Genomic DNA, 27,798 nt, shown 5'->3' with positions numbered 1-27,798 from the left:
CACTGGCGCGCGGGACCCTCTTCCGCTTCTGCGTCCACAGCCTCGGGGAGAGGAGGTGGAATACAACACGTACGGGCAAGCCCAAGGTTTCTGTGAGAATTGACTTTTAGAGAAAACACTTTAAGGTTTTTCACAGAGGAAGCCGCAATTTCTTTGAGTCAGTAACAAACTTAGTGACCCCTCATTTTGCCAGCTGAGATACTGAAGCGTTCCAAAACCCACTGAGACCTGAAACCTCGCCGGACAGCCTATGCTGTCCCGGACGCCTAACCCGGGCGGCTGGTGGAGGAGGACCTTGCTCTGGGCTCCAAACCTGCCCAGCGCGGGTGCTGAAGGCTCGATCCCGTTCTCTTGCCCCACCGCCTTCCTGCCCGCTCGGGTTCCGGCGGCCTCGGGGCTCTCGCCGCGGGTCCGCAAGGCCAGGGCGTCCGCGGAGCCTGGCAACGCCTCCTGCCGTTGTAATGGATTCCAAGTTCCAGGCGCAAATCTGCACCTGCGCAGTAACACAGGGGCCTGAGGAAGGCGATCTGCTCTGCGGGTGGTTGTTCCAGAGGTCCCTGCGGCAAGAGAATACAAATCGCCGAATTTCCGCAGGGGTTAAAGTTACCGTCGGCAGAGGGGCGAGGGGTGAAAAGAACACAAAACGGTAAGGAATATCTTACAGGCCCCAGCGAGATTTGAACTCGCGACCCCTGGTTTACAAGACCAGTGCTCTAACCCCTGAGCTATAGGGCCTTGCGAACGAGCTCTTTCATTCTTTCTCAGAAAAGGAAGGGCCTTCAGTGTATCTAAGTGTAAGCGGCAAACAAAACCCGGACGTCGTTTCAATCTGTTTCCCAACTATTGGAACTCATCTGCAGGCTCCTGCTGGGGAAAGCGCGATATGGGGTCAGTGACAGGGACCACTACTATTTTAAGAGTGGCGAAATCTGCCCAACACAAAACAGTCCAACAAAGTGAAAGCTCCTCCGTTCCCCACAGATTGTGAAAATCAGAAGGAAAACCTAGCGTAGAGGAAGTTGCCTGCCACAGATCTCTTAGCTGAAACTGGGACATTCGCTCTTAGTTTTCTCCTTGACTGAGGACATCCACCAACTTGCAGCCGCCTGCCTCAAGTTCCTTAGATGTGGGGACCTTTGTCACAGCTCGAGTCTCAGCACCAGAGCAGGCATTCATGAACTCGCTATTTAATTCATCCCTGCATTCAACAAACACTGAACTCCAATTCTGAGCCAGGCTCTGCACTAGGAACAAGGCATCCAGATACAGTCTTTACCTCCAAGTCACTGTTACCGTCTTGTGAAATAAAAGAACTTTAGTTTTCACGAAAGAGAACAATGAAAAGTAGCTGTGCCAAGTTGAGGGAGCGGCGGGCGCTGCCAAGGTTGACGAATTTACAGAGAGCCATCACAGAGGCAGGCCTTCAGGAGGGGATGGGACTTGAGCTGCCCTCGAGGGGAGGTTAAGATTTACACAAGTTTGGGGGCGGGGTGACCTCTGGTAGACGAAAATTTAGGAGCCAAGTCTGAGAGAAAGACTGAGGCATTCAAGGTGCTGGGGCAGATGTACACCCTCCTGGAAGTGAGGGAAGATAAGAAGACAGATTAGTAGGAGACTGAGAGATTTCTGGAGTGAAATTGTGCCCTTTTAAAAATTAAAAATGGAAACTCACCAGGCATGGATGGGCAGAATGAATTGAAGGGAAGAGAAACCAGGGTCAAGGGAATATCAGAGATTGGTCATGGTGCTGATACTCAGTCATGGGACTGGAAAGGAAGGAATGAATGAGAGAGATATAGGGAAGGCAGTTTCTGCTGAGGTCAGATATGAATAAAGAGGAAATAAGACAATAAGGAGTCAGGGAGGACTCTCAAATAGCATACCTTGAAGAAGCAAGAAAATAGTTGCAGAAAAAAAAAGTCTCAAGGAGAGATGGATCTTTGGAGAGGGCAGAGAGGTGAAGAAGTGCTAGGGTTGGGTAGGCTGAATTTGAGGTGAGGATGCAGGAGATTAGGGAAATTATACAATAGCCAGAATACCCTTGTGTCTAGAGTTCCATAGATTGATAGGTCAGGGTTAGATCAAATTGCATAAATCACCCATTGAGTTAGTCTCTAAGAGTTATGTGCTCTTGAAGGAAGAGCATACAAAGAGAAAACAGCAGATGCTGGCGCATGAGCTTTCTGAATAGCCCTGTGGCAGGCATTTGTCATGAGTGGGTGTCCAACAGTTTTTAAACATTCTCCTTACATTTGGTAATTTCCCATGTTATAAGTAAGTCTGTCCTAGAAAATTTGCTTTCCCAGCTGGCAGCTGGGAGTGGGCATGTGACCTGGGTTCCACCAATCAGATACATCCAGGATGATTTTAGCTTAGAAGTGTAAAACAGGAGTAAATGATCCCACAGGGAAATCCCTGTTTTTCCAATGGTGAAGGTGTCAGGCTCTTGGGTATGGGATTTGTGAAATCTGTAGAGCGTTGTTTTTCTTCAATTCTGGAAAATTCTCAGCCACTGTCTTTTCAAATGTTGTTTTTGCTCTATTTTTCTTTCTCCATTGACGAAACTGGAATTAAACATATGTTAGGCCTTCACACCCTGTCTCCATTTCTTCCATGTTTTCTTTTTCTCTCCATGTTGCATTCTGGGTAACATGTTCTTACCCATAATCTACTAATTCTCTCTACAGTTTTGTTTAATCAGCTGCTAAATCTACTCACTGAGTCAATTGTAATTATAAATAGTCGTTTTTAATTTCAGACGTTCTATATGATTCTTTTTCAAAACTACTAGGCCAAATTGGTTCCCAGTTTTATTGAGATATAATTAACATCACTGTGTAAGTTTAAGGTATACAGCATGATAGTTTGACTTACATATATTGTGGAATGATTACCACTACAAGTTTAGTTAGCATCCATCATTCATATAGATAGAATAAAAAGAGAAAGCAAAAAAGGAAAATGTTTTGCTTTGTGATGAGAACTCAGGATTTACTCTCTTAACAATTTTCATATATATCATGCAGCAATGTTAACTGTAGTCATCATGCTGTACATTACTCGTGCTTAAATTTTTATTTATTTTGTAACTGGAAGTTTGCACCTTTTGACCACCATTCTCTTATTTCTCCTCCCACAACCCCCTGCCTCTGGTAACCACAAATCTGATCGCTTTTTCTATGGGTTGGTTTTGTTTTCTTTTTTTAAGATTCCATATATACATGAGATCATATGGTATTTATATTTGTCTTTCTCTGTCTGACTTACTTCACTTAACATAATGCCCTCAAGTTCCATCCATGTTGTTGCAGATGGCAGGATTTCCTTGTTTTCTATGGCTGAGTAATATTCCATTGTATATATACACCTCAACTTCTTTACCCATTCATCCATCAGTGGACATTCAGGTTGCTTCCCTGTCTCGGCTGTTGTAAATAAGGCTGCTATGAATGTGGGGAAGCAGATATCTTTCTAAGTTAGTGTTTTTGTTTCCTTTAGATGTATTCCCAGAAGTGAAATTGCTGGATCATATGGTAGGGCTATTTTTAATTTTTTGAGGATCCTCCATACTGTTTTCCGTAGTGGCTGTACCAGTTTACAATCCCACCAACAATTAGGCTAAATTTTGTAATTTCCTGTTCCTTGCAGATATTTTCCTGCTTGTCTTTTATTTCTTTAAGCATGGTATTTATAGTTGTTTTAATATCTATAACTGATAACCCGAATATTATTCTATCTGTTGTTTTGTTGATTCTTGCTCACTTTGTTTCCTTGTGTAATTGGTCATCTTTGAATGTGTACTGCTCAATGTCTTTCCAAAATTATATGAAGTAAATTTTGAGGCCAAAATGAAGGTGTCTTCCTGACAAACAAAAATATTGCTGTTGTTTCTCATAGACACCTGGAGTATATCAACCCAGAAGGACCCCAAAAAAGTTCATGGCCAGACATTCCCTCGGCCTCCAAGATGATGTGAACCTAAGCTGCAAATTAGAGAGAATGCAGACCTGTGGTCACAGCTTCTCAGGAAAAGTTGAAAGCTCATCCTTTCTATTTTTCCTTGCTAAGCTCAGCTGATTTCTACTGAGCTCCACAACAATTATTGGAAGTGGGAGGATAGAGGTAGGTTCACTTCTTGTTCATCCTTACCTTATGGGACTAGCTGTTTGGAGTCCCAACTTAACATTTGGGAGAGTGTCTGATGGGTGCTGGGTCCTGACATCTGTCCCTCTTGTTTCTCCCACCCAAAGAGGCTGCCAAAACTATAGCCCAATTGTGCAGCAATTAGCAAATGTCTTCAGAGCTACAAAGATCAACTTCCCTTACATCTTGGATTTCATCTTTCCCTTAGATTCTGACCTAGTAGTTGCTTGTTACCATATCAGTACTTTGATGGTTTTAAGGAGATTTGGTAAAATCTTATCGAAAATTTTTATCATTTTTCCTCAAGGAGGTTGGTCCAAATTAATTAGCCCACAATTACTAGAAAGGAATTTGGAGTTGTAGGAGCTGTAACATCAGTCATATTCCACCACATGGACTGGGAAGCATAGAAAGGATTGCTATAGAAAGAGCATAAGGGAGAGAGTGCCAAGGCACAAAAAAGAGGAGAGGTGATAGCAAGAAGGGGAGCCTGAATACTTTCCAAATCTATAGCTGTGACCCACTCCAGAGGCCTCACTGTGTTCCACACTTGGAATGTATGAGACTTCCCTGAATCCTTATAGGAACCCTTCCTTTTTATTTTAGCAAAAATTATTTTCAACTTAAAATACTCCTAACTAACACTGAAGGTACTCTCAGTATGTACCTCTCTATCTTACTGCTTTTATCTTCTAATAGTCAGATCAACATTTATGAACTGACGGTTGTATATTGGCAACAGATTGCCCTGTTTAGATCTTTGTTCCAGTCAACTTGGTCCACTTATAATTCCCCAAATATAACTCGCACCTTTTTCAGTTGTGATCACTTGCTTATTATTTTTTCAACCAGAATGATTTCCCACTTCTCCATACTTATCAAACACTACTTATCCCAGAAAGACCATCACAATGTCCTTCTAATTCACAATGCCTTTGTTCTTTAACAAATAGATTTCATCTCTCCTCTCCTCTGAAGCCCATGACATGTTTTTATCCTTACTGTTCCTTCCTCTTCACTTGCACGCTCAAGAATCTGAACAGGACACACGTAATAGAGGTGACCCATGGCACCTAGAAGTAAGCAGCCACACTGACATTACCTGTTCAACATATATTTAGTCAATTATGAAAGTATCAAATTGTTCTGTTCTCCTTCCCATATTTCTTTATCTTGTATGAAAGATTCTCAAAAGATAATGCACATTTTAATTTGATTTTTTAATCTTCCAGAACTACTTCTGAATTGTAGTTTCCTCTCTATTCCCATATCCATCTTTTTGAAAATGCTACAAAAGATACAAAGAAAGAACTGAATGAGAAGGCAAAGAAAAAGGGAAGGAGACTCTACTGTGCTTAGAGATGGCTGTATTTTGTTTTTAGAATTGTGCTCATTAGTACGGAGTCCTCAGCTTATACCTCTGCTCCTTGAGGGGAAATTGTATGGCTCATTCTTCTGGGTCTCTAAAATACCTAGCAAAGAGACCAGCACTTGTCAGGCATTAATAAGTGCTTGAAATGGAGAGAAGACAAATGCATAGGCATGTGCAGAGAAAAGAGGAAATTACTACCCACAGAAATCTGGAATATCATAGGATTTTTTAGTTTCTTCTTCCTGGAATTCTTGGTAAAACAAGCACTAAAAATCTCTAAAGGCCTTCCAGCTCTCATCTAGTTTAAGTATAAATTCTAGGAACCTAGTCTGAATTTAGGTGCCAGTATTTATGTAGTCACTAAATGGTGTACCAGCTACCAGCGCAGAGGTGAATGCCCCACCCACCCAACACACACACACAGACACACACACACAGAGTATCCTTACAGCAAAGGGGAGAAATTACCTTAAAATAAACATATGGTTACCTATTGAGAGTGAGAATCTGGTTACCTATTGAGAGTGAGAAGTTCTAAGTGATTGTCCTGAACAAAACACTTGGTGGAATCAGTTTAACATAGCATGTGCATTCAGCACTGCCAGGGCAGGTTTCCTTGGAAATGTCTGACCTCCTTGGTCAGGCCATTGTGTGGTTTCAGACTCTCAAGGAGATATACTTTCCAGTGAGAGAAGCTCCATTCTGTCCTGCTCAGTGGATGACCAGTAACACCCACCTCTTGACTTTTCTTCAGACCAGGGTAGTGCTGAATGTGGTCTGAGCTGCATCTGGCTGCTCTCTGGTCTTGGCAAGTAGGGTGTCCCCTGAGAGAAGGCTGAAGGGAGATTCCTTGGATCACAGCTTCTACAAGTCTCTGCTTGCCTAAGGCCTGGATGTAATGGCCTTTAACTCCAAGTAAATTGAGCTTAATTGCAGGATTTCAGCAAAAGAGATTTCATGTTTTTAGTGCTGAGTGTGTGAGGATACTAAGATTGGGTGATGAGAGGAGAAAAGTAAATAAAAGAGTAGTAAAGAATATCACAAGACTTCCCAGAAACTTCACCTGAGATAGGCGACAATGGAAATGCATGTCCTCTAAAAGATGCGCTATTTTACACTTTGGCACGTGATAAGGGTATGATTCTCACTTTGGGCATCAGAGGGCCAGGGTTCAAACCTGCATGATCCCACCTTGTGAAACCTACAAAACACAGGGATGACTTTCCAAGTCTTCATCTCTGTATTTCATGAGTCCCCCTCTTTTGAACCCAATAACCTTGTAGGACTGTCCTGTCCCACCTATTTTCTTAGAAGATTCAAACTTTGCAGTATCCTAAACATATAAAGCAGAAATGTGGCATATATCCTTAGATATCTCAGCCAGAAGAAGGGAGCACCGTAGTACTTATGGTATAGCTATCCTTGGGCTACTGGTTCCATCACAAGTTGGGCATGGGTTTCAACTGACTTTTTACAAAAGCTGATTGCTTGTGTTTTAAAGGAATTGTTTTAAGAATTGAAAAGTCAAGTCCTACCCTACAAACACTTGCCTGGTGCCCAGGAATTCTTGCTGACTTATTCTGCTTTCCAAGCCCCTTTAAATGTCACCTACAGATTACTATGGTCTGTGGAAATGTTTCTCCTGATACCATGCTTCAGACCTTCCATTACTGTCCTCTTGCCTTTGATTTCTTCCTCCCTGCACTGCTCACAGCTGCCCACCTTTCTTTTTATCAGGATCATCCTGTAAGTACTGCTGTCAAGCAAATGAAGCATATGCCAAGGTGAACAATGCAGGAATGCAGAGAACTGATTGACTGGCTGGCTGGCTGGTTGGATAGCTCATTAGAGGAAAAATATTTATTGATGGAACTGAAGGTCTTAAATATCCAAAAGAGGAAACTTGAAGGGTATCATTAGCATCCTCAAATATTTGACAAGCTGCCATGAGGAAAGATGAAATAGAATTATTCTTTGTGATAAAAGATAACCAACTCTCAAGTTACAGGAAATCGTTATATATATTTATATATGCATATTATACATATATATGTATATTGTCTGTATATGAATATTTATATATGATATATATGTATCTGTATATCACACACATATGTATATACTTCTTCTATTTTATGCCAAGTCCATAGAGGTGAATGTCAGCCACACTGTAGGCTCAGAGCCAAACTAAGTGGTTTGATATTCTACTTCTTGCTTCTCCCCACCTCTAACCCATTTGAATTGGAAGAATTTTTAATTCCTTCCTTCTGCTGACTTTCTCTTTGGCCTCAAGTACAACCTCAAATATAACAGATGGTCAGAAAGACCTGATACGTCTGGAGGGCTTGAACAGTACCCAAAATGGGCTGAAATGAAGTTTAGAAGAACAGTTGAGTGGGTATGGGAGGGTTGTTTATTTTCTCCAGAATGACTTTGCTTCAGGGCAAAACATTTAACTCGATTGGAGTCCAAAGATTCTCTTGAACTAGAGAGGTCAGAGTGAGATTTCTCAAACAAAGGAATTGGGATAATAGAGTTCACTGTGGTTATTGGGTCCTAAAGTGTGGACTAACCAAAAGTGGAGATGAAGACTTGGGAAGCTGCCATTTTTTGAGAGATCAAATGAGTTTAACAAAATTGAAGGATGCGAGATGAACCTATGAAAATCAATTGTACTTCTATATGCTAACAACTTTTGATGCAAAATAACCAATAACTATCCTACAGATAAGAGAGATAAGGTGATTTTTACTTGAGGCAGAGTGAGGATTATAACCTGGGAAGGCAGTTTCCACAAAGGAAGAAATCATTCTGGAGAAGCGTAGTTTTCAGTATAGTCTTAGACATTTTTGGAACAAAGAACATATTTTAAACATGCCCAGGATACATATTCATCAAAGTTTCAAAGAGGTATTCAGTTGCAAATTACCAGGTCAACATGACCCTGATGTCTGGGAAAAGGAACTTATCTTCAGGAGTACTAACAGCTATAGGGCATTACCAGTACTCCTATAGGCATTACCTATAGGGCATTACCAATACTGGCATCATTGGAGGGGAAGTATGAATTCTTATCTTAAGAGAGTGCATTCTTTTACTTTGAGATAATTTTTAGTCCACTCTTTAATGGTTAAAGCAGATGTACAATGTATCTTTGATAGGCCATAAGTCAGCTTTTGTTAGTTCAAGCCAAATTTGTTTTGAACCAGACTAGCTACCCATATACCCTAATATGTAGAAATCTCTTGTCAAAACAAACAATCAAAAATAGAAAATAAAAAATAACATTTACAATAGCACCAGAAATGTGAAATAGTTAGAGATAAATCTGACAAATATTTGCAAGCATATACACTGAAAATCACAAAGTATTTCTGAAATTAAAGAAGGTCTAAATAAATGAAGAGGTATACATTGTGTTCATTAGTCAGAAGACTTAGTATTGTGAAAACATCAATTCCCTTCCATTGATCTATAGATTCAATGTAATCCCAATAAAAATCTCAAAAGGATTTTTTGTAGAAATTGATAAATTAATTCTGAAATTCATATGGAAAAGCAAAGAGTCTTGAATAGCTAAGACAACTTTGAAAGGAACAAAGTGGAGGACTAACATTACTTGATTTTAAAATTTATTATAACGCTATGAAGCTGGGTACCTGAGGGTTACTGTAAATATTCAATAAGAACATGATTACCCTTCACCTTTGTTCCCAACACAAACACAGATGGAAGGAAGTTAATCCACAACACATCACTATAAGCTTGTTAATTTGCTGTTTTCTTGTTTAACCTGAGGGGTGACTCAAAGGTCACATGGATTTATGAGCGTGTTTTGCAGAAGAAAAAGAATGGCTTTAAGGAAGTTATGACCACCAGATAACCAGCCCACAGCTGCTGTTGATGCCCAGAAATCTGGTTGCCCAAGGGCTTATCTGGAGTGAAAGAAACACGGACTTCCCCTTCGTTTCTCAAAAACTCCTTTTCCCAAGCCCCTTAGCTGTATAAAGACCCCTACTTTCTTCTTTCATTAAGATGGATTTGAGAGAACCTATCCTCCTGCCTTCTTGTTTTGGTCAATTTGAATAAACCTTTCTGCATCTCCAAGCACTGGTGTCTCAGTGATTGGCTTATTGTGCATCTGGCACATGCACTTGAGATTAAGAGGTTTGGTATCAGCTACAGTAATCCAAACAGTGTGATACTGGTGTAAATAGAGACAAATAGATCAAAGAGGAGAATAGAGAGTCCATAAATAAACCCATTCATATAAGGAAACTAATTTCTAACAAAGGTGCAAAGCAATTCAGTGAAGAAAGAATAATCTTTTCAAAAAATGGTACTGGAACAATTAGATACCCATGTGCAAAAGAAATGAACTTCAATACATTCCTCATATCATATATAAAAATTAACTCAAAATGGATCATAGACCTAATGGTAAAGCCTACAACTATAAAACTTCTCAAAGAAAACATAGGAAAAATCTTTGTGACCTGGGGTGACGTAAAGATTTTTTAGCTATTATTCAAAAACATAACCATAAAAGAAAAAATTGATAAATTAGACTTCATTAAAAATAAAATTTTCCACTCATCTAAAGATACATTTCAGAGAGTGAAATGACAACTACTGACTGGGAGAAAGTATTTGGAAATCACAAATCTGAGAAAGAACTAGTATCCAGAATACATAGTTTAAAAACTTCTCAAAAGTCAATCATAAGAAAACAAGCAACCCATTTGATTGAAAAGTGAGCAAAAGATTTGAACAGATACTTCCCAAAAATGATATATGAATGGACAATCAGCACATGAAAAGATCCTCAATATCATTAGTCATTAGGAAAAGGGAAGTAAAACCATAATGTGATACCATTACAGAGCTATTAGAATGCTAAAATTTAAAAGACTGACCATACTAAGAGCCATTCACTACTGATGGAAATGTGAAATGGTACAACCACTTCAGAAAACAATTGGCCAGTTTCCTAAAAAGTTAAACATACATATAATCCAGCCATTTTACTCTTGGATATTAACTCAAGAGAAATGAAAGCATATGTCCATACAAAGACAGGTACATAAAAGTTTTTAGCAGCTCTATTTGTAACAGCCAAAACCTGTAAACAATTCAAATGTTTCTCAAATGAATGGATTAACAAATTGTGGTACATCCATACAGTAGAACATTACTCCACCATAAAAATAAACCATTGACATATGCAACAACACGGATGAGTATCAAAATAATTATTCTGAGTGAAAAATATCAGATAAAAAAGAGTACATAGTGTATGATTCCATCTGTATTGAATCCTAGAAAATGTCTAGGAATTGGGGGAGAGGACAGGGAGGGATGGAAGGAAGAAATTACAAAAGGGCAAGAGGAGACTTTTATGGATGATGATTATCTTGATTCCCTGCTGATGGTTTCACAGTTGTATATATATCTCAAAACTTATCAAATTGTATAATTTAAATTTGTTCAGTTTATTGTGTGCCAATTATACTTCAATAAGGCTGTTTTAAAAAAAAAAAAAACTGGAGTTCATCTGGGATATGAACGGAGATGAGAGTGTGGGGGCGGGGGGGGGGAGTCTCACATCTTAAATGAGGATCCTTACCTTAGACCAAAGAACCAAAGAGCTAAGCACTAGTTAAAGCTTAGTCTTTTAAAGGACATGCATTTCCACCCCCACTAACACCATGCAATTTTTGTGGGGAGTTTTGTGGTATTCTTCTCTCCACTGTTCATTCATTCTTTTTCTTAAAACTTGCTTTTCTTCACACTTAGTGCTAAACATTTGACGTCTCTTTCCTTCAAATTCTGAAAATGAGCTCAACCTCTAAGGGTGGGAAACCATTACAGGTAGACCTTGGGCAAGCAGAACTCTGAACAAGCTGAAACATAAGGAATCTTTCCTTTGTCTCCCCTCTGGAGCCGTTCTGCTTTTGTGACTCAAGAGCTGATAGGGTTAGAATAATGACCACACCCAGCATAGCCGTGGACCTTGGCCAAGAAAAGCCAATAGGAAGAGGGAATTAGTCACCTCTTCAGCAGGACACAGTGGAGCTTCTCTCAGTGGAAAGTATGTCTTCTTGAGGGTTTGACATCAAACATTAGACTGAGAAGGGAAGTCAGACATTTCTCAAAGGAAATCTGCCCTAGCAGGCCTGACCATATGTGTTAAACTACTCCAGGAGGTGTTTTATAGAGGAGAATTTCCTTCAAGGTAGGCACTCTCAATACGTAGCCATATATTTATTTTCTCATTTTTTGTAAGGATACTGTGTGTGTGTGTCTGTATATGAATGTGCATGCATTGGGCAAGAGCAGGATAACTCTGTTCTGGTTCTGGTTACACCTTTTAATGACTACCCACAGAAAAATAAGAACTGGTACCTGGATTCAGACCTGTTTCCTGGAATTCATATGCATACATTACAATATCAGAGGTTGAGTGAGGTTTGAGATTACCTGAAAATTTCAGGAAGAAGGAACTAAAGAATTTCACAGTGTTCCATGTCTCCATGAGTAGTAGTTTCCTTTCCGCTCTGCACATGTTGGTTATTTGAAAAGATAAACAAAATCAACAAACTCTTAGCTAGACTAAGAAAAAAGAGAGAAGACCCAAATAAATAAAATAAAAAATGAAAGAGGAGAAATTACAATGGATGCCTCAGAAATAAAAAAGATCATAAGGAACTATTACCAACAGTTATATACCAACAAATTATATAACCTAAAAGAAATAGATAAATTCCTACAAACATACAACCTACCAAAACTAAATCAAGAAGAAACAGACCCCTGGTCCCGGCACAAAACCTCAAAAAAAGAAAAAAGAAGAGATAGAAAGCTTGGATAGATCAATAACAAATAAAGAGAATGAGTCAGTAATCAAAACCCTCCCAAGAAAGAAAACCCAGGGCAAGATGGCTTCATGGGTGAATTCTATCAAATATTCAAAGAAGAATTAATACTCATCCTTCTTAAACTCTTCCCCCAAATAGAAAAAGATGGAACACTTACAAACTCGTTTTATGAGGCCAGCACCATGCAGACACCAATGCCGGACAAAGACACCACAAGAGAAGAAAACTACAGCCCTATATCTCCGACAAATATTAATGCAAAAATCCCCAATAAAATACTAGCAAACTGAATTCAACAGTATATTAAAAGGATCATACGCAATGACCAAGTAGGGTTTAACGCTGGAATGCAAAGATGGCTCAACATATGAAAATCAATCAATGTGATACACGACATTAACAGAATGGAAGAAAAAACACATGATCATCTCAATAGATGCAAAAAAAGCATTTGACAAAATTCAACATCCATTCATGATAAAAACTGTCAACAAAATAGGTATGGAAGGAACTTATTTCAATGCAATAAAGGCCATATATGAAAAGCCCACAGTTAACATCCTAATCAATGGTAAAAACTGAAAGCTTTCCCTCTAAGATATGGTACAAAGCAAGGATGCCCACTCTCACATGTCTATTCAGCATAGTACTGGAAGTCCTAGCTAGAGCAATTAGACATGAAAAACAAATAAAAAAAATCCAAATTGGAAAGGAAGAAGTAAAGTTATCTCTGTTTGCAGATAACATGATCAAATATTTAGAAAATTTTGACAACTCAACAACAACAAAAAACTGTTAGAACTAATAAATGAACTCAGTAAAGTTGCAGAATACAGAATCAACTTGCAAAAATAAGTCATATTTCTATGCACAAACATTGAACTATGCAAAAAGGAGACTGAGAAAACAATCCCATTCACAACAGCAACCAAAATAATAAAATACTTAAGAATAAACCCAACTAAAGATGTGAAAGACTTATACACTGAAAATTATAAAACGTTAATGAAGAAAACTAAAGAAGACAGATAGATAAACGGAAAGACAGTCTGTGCCCATGGATTGGAAGAATTAATATTTTTAAATATCCAAACTACCTAAAGTGAGCTACAGATTCAATGCAATTTATATCAAAATCCCAATGGAATTCTTTACAGAAATAGAAAAAACAACCCTAGAAATTTATGTGGACCCACAAAAGTCCCCCTTTAGCCAAAGCAATCTTAAGCAAGAAGAACAAAGCTGGAAGCATCACACTTCCTGATTTCAAAATATATTACAAAGCTACAGTAATCAAAACAGTATGATATGGCATAAAGACAGACATAGATCAATGGAACAGAATAGAGAATCCAGAAATAAATTCATACATCTGTGTTCAACTGATCTTTGACAAGGGTGCCAAGAACACACAATGGGGAAAGGATAGTCTCTTCAATAAATGGTGTTGGGAAAATCAGATATCCACATGTAAAAGAATGAAATTGGACCTTTATCTCATATTGGATACAAAAGTCAACTCAAAATGGATTGAAGACTTAAATGTAAGACCTGAAGCCATAAAACTACTAGAAAAAAAACATAAGGAAAAGGTTTCTTAACATTGGTTTGGGCAACAATATTTGGATATGACACCACAAGCACAGGCAACAAAAGCAAAAGTAGAGAAGTGGGACCTTCTGTACATCAAAGGAAACAGTCAACAGAGTGAAAACGCAACCTATCGAATGGGAAAGAATATTTGTAAATGATATATCTAATAAAGGGTTAGTATCTAAAAAGTATAAGGAACTTATATAACTCAATAGCAAACAAACAAAGGACCTGATAAAAAATGGGTAAATGACCTGAGTAGACACTGCCTAAAAGAAGACATACAAATGGCCAACAGATATATGAAAAGGTGCTCAACGTCACTAATCACCCGGGAAATGCAAATCAAATCCGCCATGAGATATCACCACACACCTATTAGAATCGCTAGTATCAAAAAGACAAAAGATTGCAAGTGTTGGTAAGGATGTGGAGAAAAGGGAACCCTTGTACACTGTTGGTTGGAATGTAAATTGGTACAGCCATTATGAAAAGCAGTATGGAGTTTCCTCAAAAAATTAAAAACAGAGCTACCTTATAATCCAGCAATTCTATTTCTGGGTATATATCCAAAGAAAATGAAATCATTATCTCAAAGAGATATCTGCACTTCCATGTTCTTGCAAAATTATTCACAGTAGACAAGATACAGAGACAACCTAAACATCTGTGGATGGATGAATGGATAAAGAAAATGTGGTATACATATATACAATGGAATATTATTCAGCCATAGAAAGGAAGGAAATCCTGCCATTTGCAACAGGTATCTTGCATTATAAGTTTCTTGCATTGTCTGTTAATTTCAGGTAGACTGTAGTAAGAAAATGATGCATTTTGTAAATTTAAGGTTAAAAATTTAAAGAATTATAATTAAAAGTAAAACAAAATAATTAATAAAGGAGATAAGTGGAATGATAAAAGTGCTTCTTTAATACAAAGAAAGACAAAAAAGAGGAATAAAAAACAAGGAACAGATGAAGAAGGATCTTATTGTGTTGATGTAAATGTTTAAACCTTGATTATGGTGATGGTTGTACAATTTGGTAAGTTTGCTAAAATAATCATTGAATTGTACATTTACAAGGATGAATTTTAGCTCTGTAAATAACATTTCAATAAAGTTGTTTTTAAAAAGTGTTCATGGGACTAATAGAGAGCAAATAGCAAAATGGTAGACCTAATCCCATCTATATCGGAATTTACATTTAATTTAGATGGACCAAACATTGTAGTTAAAAGCAAAGATTGCCAGATTGAATAAAAATAAGATTCAACTCTATGCTGTTTATAGGAAACACATTTTTAAATGTAAAGACATAGCCTGAAAGTAAGAAATGGAAAAAGGCATACCATGAAAACTCTAAAAAAAAAAAAAAAAAAAACAGCTGATATAGCAGTATCAATATCAAACAACAGATTCTTTAAGATAGGAATTATAATATGAGATATTGAGGAATATTTTATGATGATAAAAGGGTCAATTCAACATGAGAGCATAATATTCCTTGTGGTATATCCATACAGTAGGCTATTATTCAGAAGTAGGAAGAAATGACCTATCAAGCCATGAAAAGACATGGAAGAACTGTTATGGACTGAATGCCTAAGTCGCCCCCAAATTCATATGTTGAAGCCCTCAGACCTCCATGTGATGGTACTTGGAGATGGGGTCTTTGGGAGGTAATTAGAATTAGATGCGGTCATGAGGCTGGGGCCTCATGATGGGATTAACGCCCTTATAAAAGATACCAGGGAGCTTTCTTTCTCTTCCTCTCTCTCCACCATGTGAGGACACAGTGAGAAGGTGCTGCCTGCAGGTCAGGAAGAGAGTTCTCACCAGAACTTGACCACGCTGGCAGCCTGATCTTAGATTTCCAGCCTCCAGGACTGTGAGAAAAGAAATTTCTGTTGATTAAGTCACCCAGTCTATGGCATTTTATGTGGCAGCCTGAGCTGACTAAGACAGGAAACTTAAATGCATATTACTAAGTGAAAGAAGCCAATCTGAAAAGGCTACATAATGTATTATTCCAACTATATGACATTCTGGACAAAGGAAAAATTATGGACACAGTAAAAAGATCAGTGGTTTCCAGGGGTTAGTGGGAAGAGAGAGATGAATAGGCAGAGCGCAGAGGATTTTTAGAACAGTGAAACTATTCTATTTGATATGGTGGATACGTCATTATACATTTGTCAAAGCCCATAGAATGTGCAACATCAAGAGTGAACCCTAATGTAAACTATGGTTTTGGGTGATGCTAATGTGTCAACGTTGCTTCACCAATTGTAACAAATGTACCACTCTGGTGTGAGATGTTGATGCTGGAGGAGGCTGTGCGTGTGTGGGGGCAGGAGGTATATGGGAACTCTCTATACTTTCTATTCAATTTTGCTGTGAACCCAAAACTTCTCTAAAAGTAAATTCTATATAAGAACCCCACAATATTCCTGAATTTCTTTGTATCTAATAAAATAGCTTCAAAATATAAGAAGCCAAAGTTGATAGAACTAAGAGAAGAAATAGAAAAATACACAATCATCATTGGATATTTTAATAATTCTCTCTCAGTAAATCTTAAACAATTAGACAACAAATCAGGAAGGATGTCAAAGATTTAATCAACACAGGAATACCTGGTATTAAAGGGTAATTGGATAGATTCCTAAAAAAGTAATTTTGCATAAGATTTACTAGGCATCCTTCAATAGCTCAGTTGATAGAGTGGAGGACAGTAGGATACATATTCTGGTAAACATCCTTAGGTCTCTGATTAAGGCTCAAAAGAGAACACAGGTATTTTGCATACTGAAAAGTCAAGAATGTGGACTCCACCTTGTCTAAGCCTGTAAAAGGGGCCTGATAAAAAAAAATACGCTTGGACCTAGAAGATCTAAAGAAATAGACTATAAACATAAAGCGTGTTTATAAGTTGTTTGGTTTCTCTGAATACTGAGCACAGTTGCAGAATCTCTACCCCTAGAGTCATACAGAGGTCTATAGTAAGTCTCTGAAATTGAGAGAAAAAACATTCTGCTTTTGAGAGTCAATCAAGAAAGAAGCCACACTGTAGTGGATGAGATTCCCTGTTCTTGGGCTAAGATCTTGCAGGCGCATTGTTCCTGGACCTTAGACTTCCCAGGCTTTAAGTCTCTGAAGTTCTTTCACAGATGAGGAAGATCCCTGGCAGCGAGTCTCCTGAGTGACTTTGGGTGCTTATTTTGGACATGTGCAGAGTTTCCCAAGTGGCTCCAGAGAGGATAAGGTTGCACGCATTTCTTCTAGTTTCTCTTGCACACTCTCTTGTCATTATGTCATGCTCAGCAGGACAAATAAACATGGCCAGAGACCTCAGAAGATAGCACCATTTAATTCCATTTTGTGTAATTCACCTGAGACCTCTGGTATTTCTAGAAGTGGGCATCCTTAAGTCGAAGTTCTATCCACATCTAAGGGTGGTACAGTGGCTTCTGCCATTCCCCAGTATTGGGACATCCCTTTCTCTATCCTTAATGCTAGGCTTCACTATCTTGCCAGGCTTTTCCCTCTTATTTATAAATGAGGCCTCTCATTTATTCCCTCTGCTACCACATTGAGTGTACATCTCTTCCCTGGACACTGCTCTCAAGACGTCCGCAGGTCTTTGACTCCTTCAATTCTCCTTCCTCACTTCTATCAGAATTCCAACATACAAAACTGATCTCTACTGCAGTGGTTCTCAAAGTGTGGTCCCTGGATCAGTAGCATCAGCATCACCTAGCAACCTGTTAGAAATGCAAATTCTCAGGCCCCAGGTTTACTAAATCAGAAATTCCAGGGGTTGAGTCCAGCAATCTATCTTTTTAACAAGCTCTGCAGGTGATTGTGATGCATGCTCAAATTTGAGAACCACTGTTCTACTGCTTAAAACCTGCACCCCCACCCCCCCAGTAATTTGTCTCCACACAGGCGAGGAGCTCCAGCCCCAATGTGCCTATGCCTATACCTTTGAAAATGCATTTTGGTTCTTTTTCAGAGACCCCATAGAAGATCTCAGAGTTATCATGCTTCCTCCCATCCCTGATCCCTGAACTTTTATGTTGAAACTTACAGATTTCAGGAAGAGATCTCTGTTTCTGAGCCCAAATTTCCATTTTTTAAGGACACCAGTCATATTGGATTAAAGTCCACATGAGAGACCTCATTTTAACTTGATTATCTCTGTAAAGACCTTATTTTCAAATAACATCACATTTTGAGGTACTGGGGATTAGAACTTCTGTGTATCTTTTTGAGGGGGACACAATTCTAGCCACAACAGAGACCATGGAATTTTATGGGAAGCTCTTGGAAAAATTCCTTTTATGTGTCCTAAGAACCTCCAACACTAACATGAGATTAATTTTCCCTTTTCTTGGGAGGCATAACTGATTAAGAGACAATGACTATTGTCTATTCTTAAGGAAGTAAACCAGGTCTGGGTGCCTCTTCCCTGACATAAACTGGATATTTCCATTAGAGAGGGGAATATACAACCTGAACATACACAACTTCCCTATTTAAAGCTCTTTGTGGGAATTTGCTTCCAAATATCTTTAATCTTATCAAATAAAGAATGTGATTAGTTGTTACCAGGGATCCACAATTTCTGCCCTTAGAAGGCAGAAAATCAGCCCAAACACCCCCCAATTCCATCCCTCAGCCTTTTGCTGAGACAGTCACTTGTTTTTCTCTGCAAGTCTAGGCAGTAGTTGTGAATTAATACCTCTGCTACTGCCACACACCACACACTAGCAAAAGAGACACATCAGCCCATTGGTGTTCTGTAATTTCCACTTCGTTGTAATAAAAAAAAGCAAGAGTTCCTGGTACTGAACCTCTTCATCTCAAGTTCATGTGCCCGATACACAATAAGCCAATTACTGAGACACTGGTGCTTGGAGGTAGAGAAAGATTTATTTGAATTGGCCAAAAGGAGAAGGTGGGAGGACAGGTTCTCTCAAATCTGTCTTAACAAGAGAATAAAGCATGGGGTTTTATAGAGCTAAGGGGCATGGCAGGAGGAATTTCAGAGAAACGAAGGGGAAGTCCACGTTTCTTTCACTCCAGATAAGCCCTCAGGCAACGAGACTTCTGGGTGTAAGCAGCAGCTGGGGACTGGTTATCTGGTGGTTCTAACTTCCTTAAAGGCATTCTTTCTCTTTGGCAAAACAAGCTCAATTCTTGCAACCCTTGATTCACTCCTCAGGTTAAATAAGAAAACAGCAAAATAAGTTTATAATGAGGCATGGATTAACTTCTTTTCCTTTATGTCTGTGTTGAGAACAAGGTTGAAGGGTAATCATGTTCTTATTGAATATTTACTGTAACCCTCATGTACCTGGCTTCATTCTTTTTCACATAGGGAGTGTGGAAACCCAAGTTTGGTGGACCTAAGACAGAAAATCTAACATTTGGGGGACCTGAGGTGTGGCTACTCTTCCCTGGGTCAAGAGGAATAGCTGTATGAATTTATTTTTCTTGTCCTGCTCCCAGCCTCCTCATCCAAGGCCTGCAGCCTTGGGCTTCTAGGGACCATGAGGAAGGGGAGCACGTTGAGCTCTCAGGAATCCTGGGTGCCTGGAAAACCAGCCTGGGCTCAGAATCTTGGCTCCGCCCCTGGGGAAGGGCATCTCCGGCCATCTCCTTCCCCAGTCACCAGTAACAATAGCCACAAGTGGCTACAACAGCTTAGCAGAAAAGGGACCTTTCTGGAAGATGCAGAGATATATATTCCAAAGAAAGGGACCAGAGGCTTCCCAGCAGCAGGAATCTGTTCAACCTCAAAGACGACCTTCTCTTTGGGAACACAGCATTAGGAGAGGAAGGCTCTGCAGACTGCTCAGGCTGAGAGTGGGGAGCAGGCATCAATTGTGGCTGGCCATAGGTGGAGTTGGGTCTCAAGGAGCAGATGGGAACTAGCAGATAAGCTTTAACTCATGGCCCATGCTTCCTGGAGACTCGAAGACTCGTATCAAACTCAAGGTTTTTTTTTTTTTTCCTGCTTTATCTCCCTAAATCCCCCTCTGTATACAGTTGTATATCCTAGCTGCTGGTCCTTCTGGTTGTGGCATGTGGGACACTGCCTCAACATGGCCTGATGAGTGGTGCCATGTCGACGCCCAGGATCCAAACTGGTGAAACCCTGGGCTGCCGCAGCGGGAGCGCATGAACTTAACCAATTGGCCACTGGGCCAGCCCCTCAAACTCAAAATTTAGCAAAGAACTGAAGTTGTGGTGCGCTGGGGTGGCAGGGAAAGACAGCTTTGCTCTTCTTTACTCCACTTCCACCATCTCCACCATCACTTCCACCTCCACGACCATCTCCTCCTCCTCCACTACCACCACCTCCTCCCCCTACCTTGCCGAGTGATCTGGAGTCTAAATCAAGGAGTTCATTCATCTGTTCAATAAATAGTTTTTGAGTGCTTATTGGCGCCAGGTGGAAGCTGACACAACCCCTGCCTTCGGGAAGCTGTTATGTTCTAGATCCCAAGAGCTTCACTTCCTGAGTGGACAGTTTGTTTTGAAAATCTTTGCCTTTAGTTCCTGGAGTGAGAAGAGCTTTTCGGGGTGGGCGCATGCAGGTTCTAGTCCTAATGGAGTGGAGAAGGGAGGGAAAAACTCTTCCTTGGTGTCCTTTGGTGGCACCTAGAATCATGGCCTCAGGCCAGGGGTCTGAGAGAACAAAGCTCAAAAAAGGCAGAAAGGTAGAACTAGGGAACAGACACAGACATGACACAAGGTTGGTAGTGTGGCCAAGCAGTCCAAGGTGCTGGATTTAGGCTCCAGTCTCTTTGGAGGGCTGGGTTCGTATCCGACCATTGATAAGACTTTGTTTCTTAAGTGATCACTGCTCCAGATAAAAGTTCTGTGAATCCATGTGGGGTTTGACCTAATCTCAAATCCTAATATCTGACTTTCTGAACACCAAGCTCTAGACTAGGGGAATGAAACCAGTGGATGAATGACTCACAGTTTACCTTCGGGGAGCTCACAGGTCAGTAGGATACTCAGACCACTAAAATACTCACCCTTCCCAATCTTTGCCTTCTGTTTGGAAGTGAGCTGATAAGGTCTTGCCAAAGGGCTGACATTTAAACCGGTGTGCTCAAGTTGAGAGAAGAGAGGTAGAGAACCTTGGAACCTCGAGATAACCTTGAAAGTGCAGAGCATGTCTTGTAAATGGGTAGGGTGGGACATGGAGGGGAGCAGGAAGTGAAGTGAGTCTGTCTCATCATTTGCTCCTGAGTGTTAACTCAGAAAAATTCAGGCAGTTGCACATAGCACCAAAAGTGTTCCTGCTATTGACTGCCTCTAGGACCTCTACTGTATTTCCTACAGGATGTTCACTCTTATTTCTCCACCTGCAGCTGGTCTCCCCCCTACAATGACACCTGCTCCCTCAACCCCCCCCCCCCCCACTCTCTTTCTATCTCTCATTCCAGGCCCACCATCAAGATAGTAGAGGAGATGGGTTAAGCAGGAAGAGAATCATTAAGGGACACAAGTGCTCAAGGAATTGATTCAGTTCTCAGGCTTGAGCTAGCCAAGGAAGACCACTCGGACCCCCACCTGGCCTGCAAAGAGTCCTAGGATGGATTCTAAGTCAGAATTTAAGCTCTTTGAGGAACACTCTCACTTTCTGACCTTTGAGGACAATGCCTTTCCTGCCCCATGTGCAAAGTCTTTGGTGCCCAGAGGGTGATTGGGCATGAGTTGGCACACACCACACCCAGGCTTGAATCCAGAGTTGTCCCTTCCTCAAGGCTTTGAGAAGAAGCCGTTAGTTCATTTTAGTAGGTGATAATGGAACCTGACTGGCTTGTGCCCTAAAGGAGGCAAGAGATAAGGTTGTCTTCGTGGCTTGTTACTCTAGTTAACCTCGACAATAGTGACATTTTGGACTGGGTAATTCTTTACTGTTGAGGTCTGTCATGTGTATTGCAGGATGTTTAACAGCATCCTTGGCTGCTACCCACTAGATACTGTCCCAGTTGTGACAATGGGAAATATCGTCAGATAATTTCCCCTGGGAGGCAAAAATTGTCCCTAAAGACTGAGGGTGCAACTATTATCTCCCAGTGGGTGGCTTATCTTCTCAGTCTCTTAACAGTGTCTTCTGAAGAGCAAAATTTCTTAATTTTGATGAAGAACAATTAATCGTGTTTTCTTTCATGGATCATATTTTGGTGTTGTATCTAAGAAATCTTTCCCCATCACAAGTTGACAAAGGTTTCATTCTGAATATTTCATAGTTTTGGTTTATAATCCATTTTGAGTTAATTTTTATATGGTGTGAAGTAGGGATCAAAATTATTTTTTTTCACGTCATTTGTTGAAAAGACTACCTTTCTCTGCTGAATTGCCTTTGAAACTTTTCCAACAATATTTTGATGATGTAAGTATGGTTCTATTTTGGGACTCCTGTTCTACAGACCTATTTTTTTGTATCTTAATGCCAACACTACAGTCTTGATTATAGCGGCTTTATAAATCTTGGCATCAGGCAGAGTGAGTCCTCCAACTCTGTGCTTCTTTACAAAGTTGTTTTGGGCATGATATGTCTTTGATTTCCATACGAATTTTGGAATTAGCTGGTCTATTTCTGAAAAAACGAAGAATCATCTTGTTAGGATTGGGACTTCAAAAACACAACGTATAGAAGAGAACTGAGATGTAGAGAGAGGTAGTTACCATCAGAAAGAGTAGGCAAGGTGCTACCTGACACCTGGTAGTGTGGCCGAGCGGTCTAAGGCGCTGGATTAAGGCTCCAGTCTCTTCGGGGGCGTGGGTTCGAATCCCACCACTGCCAATGAGTATCTTTTGACAGTTGCAGAACCGAGATCAAAGATAAAGAATACATACAAATGCTGTGAGAGGCTAGCAGCCCTGGATTAGGGCTGAGATGAGTGGAGGAGTGTAGACAGTGAGCTTTAGGTCAGACCATTCAAGTCCAGTGGATGCCCGATTTCTGGTCGATTAGCGCACACGACATTTTGCCAATTGGTAACATTTTGACAAGTATGCAAAGAGAAAGTTCAATAGGAGGGTAGGGGTTGGGAAGAAACAAGTTTTAATATCTGACAGTGGTAGGCATGATACCAGAAGAAGCTGTCACATCTGGCAGGAGGATTTATATAAGGGCTGGGAAGGGACAGGGAGTGGTCTTTTGTTTGGTTTTGGTTTTGTTTTACATTTTTTTCTTCATAAATGGAAACTCACAGAGGCTTCGCGGGCAGTCTATGAATGAACTTCAAGAGGCAACTCCTATGGCAAGATCACATTGATACCTAATTGGTGTCAATTTAAATTCATGGCAGTAATCTCAAGTGCATCTGCATGACAATCTGACTATTTTTCTTAATCCCTTCACTACACCATTCTTAAAGACTACTCTTTCTTCTCTTCTCCGTCCTCAAAACACCTCATATGTTCTCTCTCTCAGCTTTCTATTTCACTGAGAAAACAGAAGCAGTCATAGGAGGACTTCCGCAAGGTCCCCATCTACCTGCATGTGAGTACCTTACCTTTATGCCTCCTGTTACCGTGGATGATCTATGCGAGATCTGGGCACTAGATGCCATCCTTGATTGCTTACCCAAGAACCTTCTTTCCAACAGCTGTTTTTTCTGTCTTCTGCTGGATCCTTCCCTACAGCCTACCAGTATGCTGCTATTTCGATCCCATTATCAAATGAAATTCGCGGTTCTGGGAGAGAGAAGGGAAGTGGATACAAGGCTCACCTTATACCTGTGGTCACTCCGAGGCTCCAGGTTGCTCTTTCTAGGTCTAGGAGTAACATGCCAACAAATCCTGTAAAGAGCTGAAGTTTCAGTGTGTGGGTGGCATGTGGGAGCTGACTATCTTTTTCTTCCTTACCTCTCTTCCCTCCAGCATTCATAGGAAGTGATGCAGATTAAGATGTACCCACCTTCAACAAATCGGTGAGTGCATATTATTTGTCTGAGCTTGGCTCTAGGAGGCAAAGCCAAGTCCTTAAGAAGTTCACTTTCTAAAATGCAAAGAACTTTTCTCAAGCAAATGGTGATGCTCAGTCCAACCTTTCATTTAGTCTATAAAATGTGAGGAGAGTAATTGGGGAAAGATTTACTTGTGAGGTAGCGTGGCCGAGCGGTCCAAGGCGCTGGATTTAGGCTCCAGTCTCTTCGGGGACGTGGGTTCGAATCCCACCGCTGCCAATGCTTTAGTGTTTTTTAAATAAACCAATCTGCTAAAATCCTCCCTTTAAGTTTTTCTAATGTATTAAAAGTGGGTACAGAAAATTTGGATCAACAGCGGGTGTATGATTCATGAGGGAGAACCTCACAATCTAGCTGAGTATATACGTTACTGATCCCCCAGTGTGAAGACATAATTATTCCTTTTCTATAATTTACGAAAAAAGAGAATTGCTGCTCCCTCATGAAGTCACTGAAATACTGCACGCTCTAGAAACCATTCTGATTAAAAAGAACCAGGGCTTCTTAGGGGAGTGGCTGATTTCAGGTTTGGGGTAGGAAACCTACATGACCAGATGGCAAGAAAGCAAGAATTTCTGCAAACTGCTGGGTCATATCAAAAGTTTACAAGAGCCAAAAACAAGAAGTTTCCATTGGCCAAAGGTGGAACAAACCAAAATATGACTAAAAGAAATGCTTGCTGCAATTGATTGCAATGCATTGAATATAAGAACATATAATGATCTTTTAATTGTAGAAAGAAAACCAACTCATTGATCACCAGTGGGGATCACCAGTAGGGAGAAACTGATTTCCTCTGAAATTTGGTAATTAATGGGTAAAAGTCAAGCATTATCTCTACCTATTTTACGTAAATTCTATTTAAGATAATTGAGTAGCTCTCGTTGATGAATAAAAGTTCTTTGAAGAAGAAATCTAGCCAGCAAATATGGAAGAAATAGAGAATTAGAAATCATAATTTAGCAACCCCTAAAACTGGTTCAAGCAGTGATAATATTGATTCAAATCTGTCATTTAAGAATAGGTTGACGGGGGAATTTACAATGGAGGGATCGAGCTGTATATATATATGAACCCACTGATCAATATTATCATTTAAAATTGAAATGTGGTGATGCTCAATATATGAAATATGTAGAACTGCTTCTGAAGTACTGTTGTGAAAATTCTAACCTGAACTTAATCAAGCCTTTACAGTTAATGTTCGATTTTCTAGAAACGAGAAAGCAGCATAGAGCAGCATAAGTTAAATTCAACAAAAGGAAGCATCAGACCAATAGAGAATGTACAACATTGCCCAAAACAAACTAATTCAATTTCTTTAATATCTCACTTAGGAGAGAGGGAGAGAAACAGAGACAGAGAGAAAGAGACACAGAAAGAAAGAGGCTGGTTGAAGACAGAACAGACTTGCAGACGAAGCAACCAAATAGATGTGTGAACTTTATTTCAATCCTGATTAGGTCAAGAAACCTATTAAGTGCTGTTCTGAGAAAATCAGGGAAATTTAAATATATATTATGTATTAGATGCTACAAAAATTGAATGTAAATTTTGTTAGGCATAAATTTGTGGATATGTAATAATTTTCCCTGTTAATAGAGAGTCGTACTGAAATATAAATGGTGATGTTCCATGATATCTAGATTTACTTTAACATACTTCAGATAAAAAGAAATAAAATTTTTAACAAAGAGATAAAGAAATTGGCAAAATCCTGATAATTGTTAAATATGGATAATGATTATGATGATTTTATACCACCACTTACATTATAAGAAAATTGACAAAGATAAAAATGAATTTCCCTTAGATTTTGAACACAATCTTGCATGTTTTATACATACTATTTATGAAACTCTGATGTGAAACATGAACTTCTCCTCTTGTAGGTAAAAGCATCTTTGTTCTCTAAAGACAATAAAGACTTATTTGAGGTCTTGCATCCTGATAATTATCCAGATTGTATAGGTATTGTTCATTTTATACTCATCAAGCTCATCTACAGTTGGGCTATTTCGTTCTAGAGAGTGAATCTTGTTAGTTCAGATGACTGTCATTGAACATCCTTAACTAAGTTTCCTTTGTACTTCCTATTAGGATTTCTGTAAGGTAAAGTTTGCATATTCAGGGTGGACCACTTATTTTAATATTTATATTTTTAGAACTTTTATATTTATATATACTTTTTAGAACTTTAATATTATATATCTTGGTGCTATCAATATTCCGTGAAACAGTATTCTACATAACATTGGTAAATCAGTCAAATGTACACGTAAATAAATAGATGTAAACTAAATGATTACATTAGCTTTGAAACAAGACTTTCTATTGGGAGAAGGTGCTGAAAAGAAAGTTGAGCACAAAAGAGAGAAAGGTCCCATATACACTCTCACAGCTCTAGTTACAATATTCATCTCTAAAACAAAAGTGTGCTCGGACATCTATATTTTCTTAAATTGATCAGCCAATGGTAATGCTTTATTAATAATAAAAATGCAGAGACACTAGATTAACACTGGAAAAATAATTTGGCTTGAAATTGAAGATTTCTCCAAAATGTTGAGGAAAAACTAGTTGTACAAAAAGCCCGAGGTGCCCAGACAATAAATAACGAAAACGACAGTGAGGAAGACATGACAAACTTTTTAATAAATTACCTGCACTCTACATACGATTTTCTCTAACACTAAGTTTCAGATAGGATACATTACTCTGTAACACTGTACTTGGAAACACGGGGGAGGTTGAGCTAATTCTGAAAGAGTAGTGACTCATTGTGCTCTGCTCCGTGGTGTCACAACCACCTGCCTCGATGCCCCTGCTCCTCCTGACCTGGACAGAGAGCAGTAGAACTCCAGGGAGAGACCAAGAGAAAGAGAGTGAGAGGGAGAGGTGGAGGGAGACAGCCAGACAGACCCAGAGACAGAAGGCAACTCTCTGCTCTCTGCCTTGTGGATGGAGCTGGGTTCCAGGGCTGTGGCTGGGCGTGGCGGGCAGGTCTGGGCACACGGAAGGCGGCCAGGGAGTGGTCCTTGGTCTCTGCCCTCCTGCGGCAAGGAGACTCCGGAGACCCCACGGACGGCTGGAGATCCTCAGCGAGAGGACCGCCAGCTGAAGCGAGAGGAAGGCCCTGGGGCCAACCGAGCAGCCTCTCTCGCGCGAGCCCTGAGCCCACAGGTGGCTTTGGGCAACCGGAGCCCGGGCTTCCCCGTCCTCTTCCTCTCCTGGCATGCCGTCCCCAGTCTCCCCCCAGGGGCCGGAGAGGGGGCCGGAGAGGGGTCCGGAGAGGAGGGGGGGGTCTGAGCCTTCCCTTCTCTCCCCACCACCGCCAACTGAGCCGGGCTGAGCCCCGGGCCGCGGGAGTCTCCACAGGCGCGGCTGAGGGGCGCCCTTGTAGCCTCCCAGGTGGCCCTCGGGAGCAAGGGTTGGCTCTGCAGCCACAGAGGGTCGCCAGCCTTGAAGGGCCCCATGGGAGGAGACCAGTGGCCAGGGAGCCAGGGCAGAACCTTGGGCCTTCCTCGGATACGCCCCCTGACGGACGCGGAAGGTGCCGGAGCCTTGGGCCAGCTGCTTGGGTGCTTTGGGGGAGGGTGGTGGGGAGGTGGGGGGCGAGGGCCGGCAGCTGTGGGTGAGGGTGAGACTCCGCCCCTGCCCCCGCCCCCGGGGCACATTCGACTCTTCCTGCCTCGGGCCTCCCCGAGGGCAGCAGGGCCCTCATCTTGGCGGGTGCAGACACGCGTGTCTCCAGGGCGGGAGGTGGGTGGCGACACGCTCATTCCATGGCATGTCACTTGGACGTGG

The 27,798-nt window shown here is 40.5% G+C and overlaps 1 long non-coding RNA gene and 3 other non-coding genes across 4 annotated transcripts; 3 read left to right on the top strand and 1 right to left on the bottom strand.

The window, feature by feature from the left end:
* Positions 1-483: 483 nt before the first annotated feature.
* LOC139084228 (uncharacterized) lies at positions 484-26,510 on the top strand. Its single transcript, XR_011541647.1, has 4 exons — positions 484-646; positions 23,457-23,525; positions 23,906-23,955; positions 25,329-26,510. It is a non-coding gene; the product is annotated as an uncharacterized lncRNA (long non-coding RNA).
* On the bottom strand, positions 663-735 carry TRNAT-UGU (transfer RNA threonine (anticodon UGU)). The gene has a single exon. It is a non-coding gene; the product is annotated as a tRNA-Thr (tRNA).
* TRNAL-AAG (transfer RNA leucine (anticodon AAG)) lies at positions 22,742-22,823 on the top strand. Its single transcript has one exon. It is a non-coding gene; the product is annotated as a tRNA-Leu (tRNA).
* On the top strand, positions 24,129-24,210 carry TRNAL-UAG (transfer RNA leucine (anticodon UAG)). Its single transcript has one exon. It is a non-coding gene; the product is annotated as a tRNA-Leu (tRNA).
* Positions 26,511-27,798: the final 1,288 nt, after the last annotated feature.

This window comes from Equus przewalskii, chromosome 1 (assembly GCF_037783145.1).
Source record: "Equus przewalskii isolate Varuska chromosome 1, EquPr2, whole genome shotgun sequence".
Taxonomy (NCBI): Eukaryota; Metazoa; Chordata; class Mammalia; order Perissodactyla; family Equidae; genus Equus; species Equus przewalskii.
Note: the sequence above shows the minus strand (reverse complement) of the source record. Positions and strands in the feature narration are given on the sequence as shown.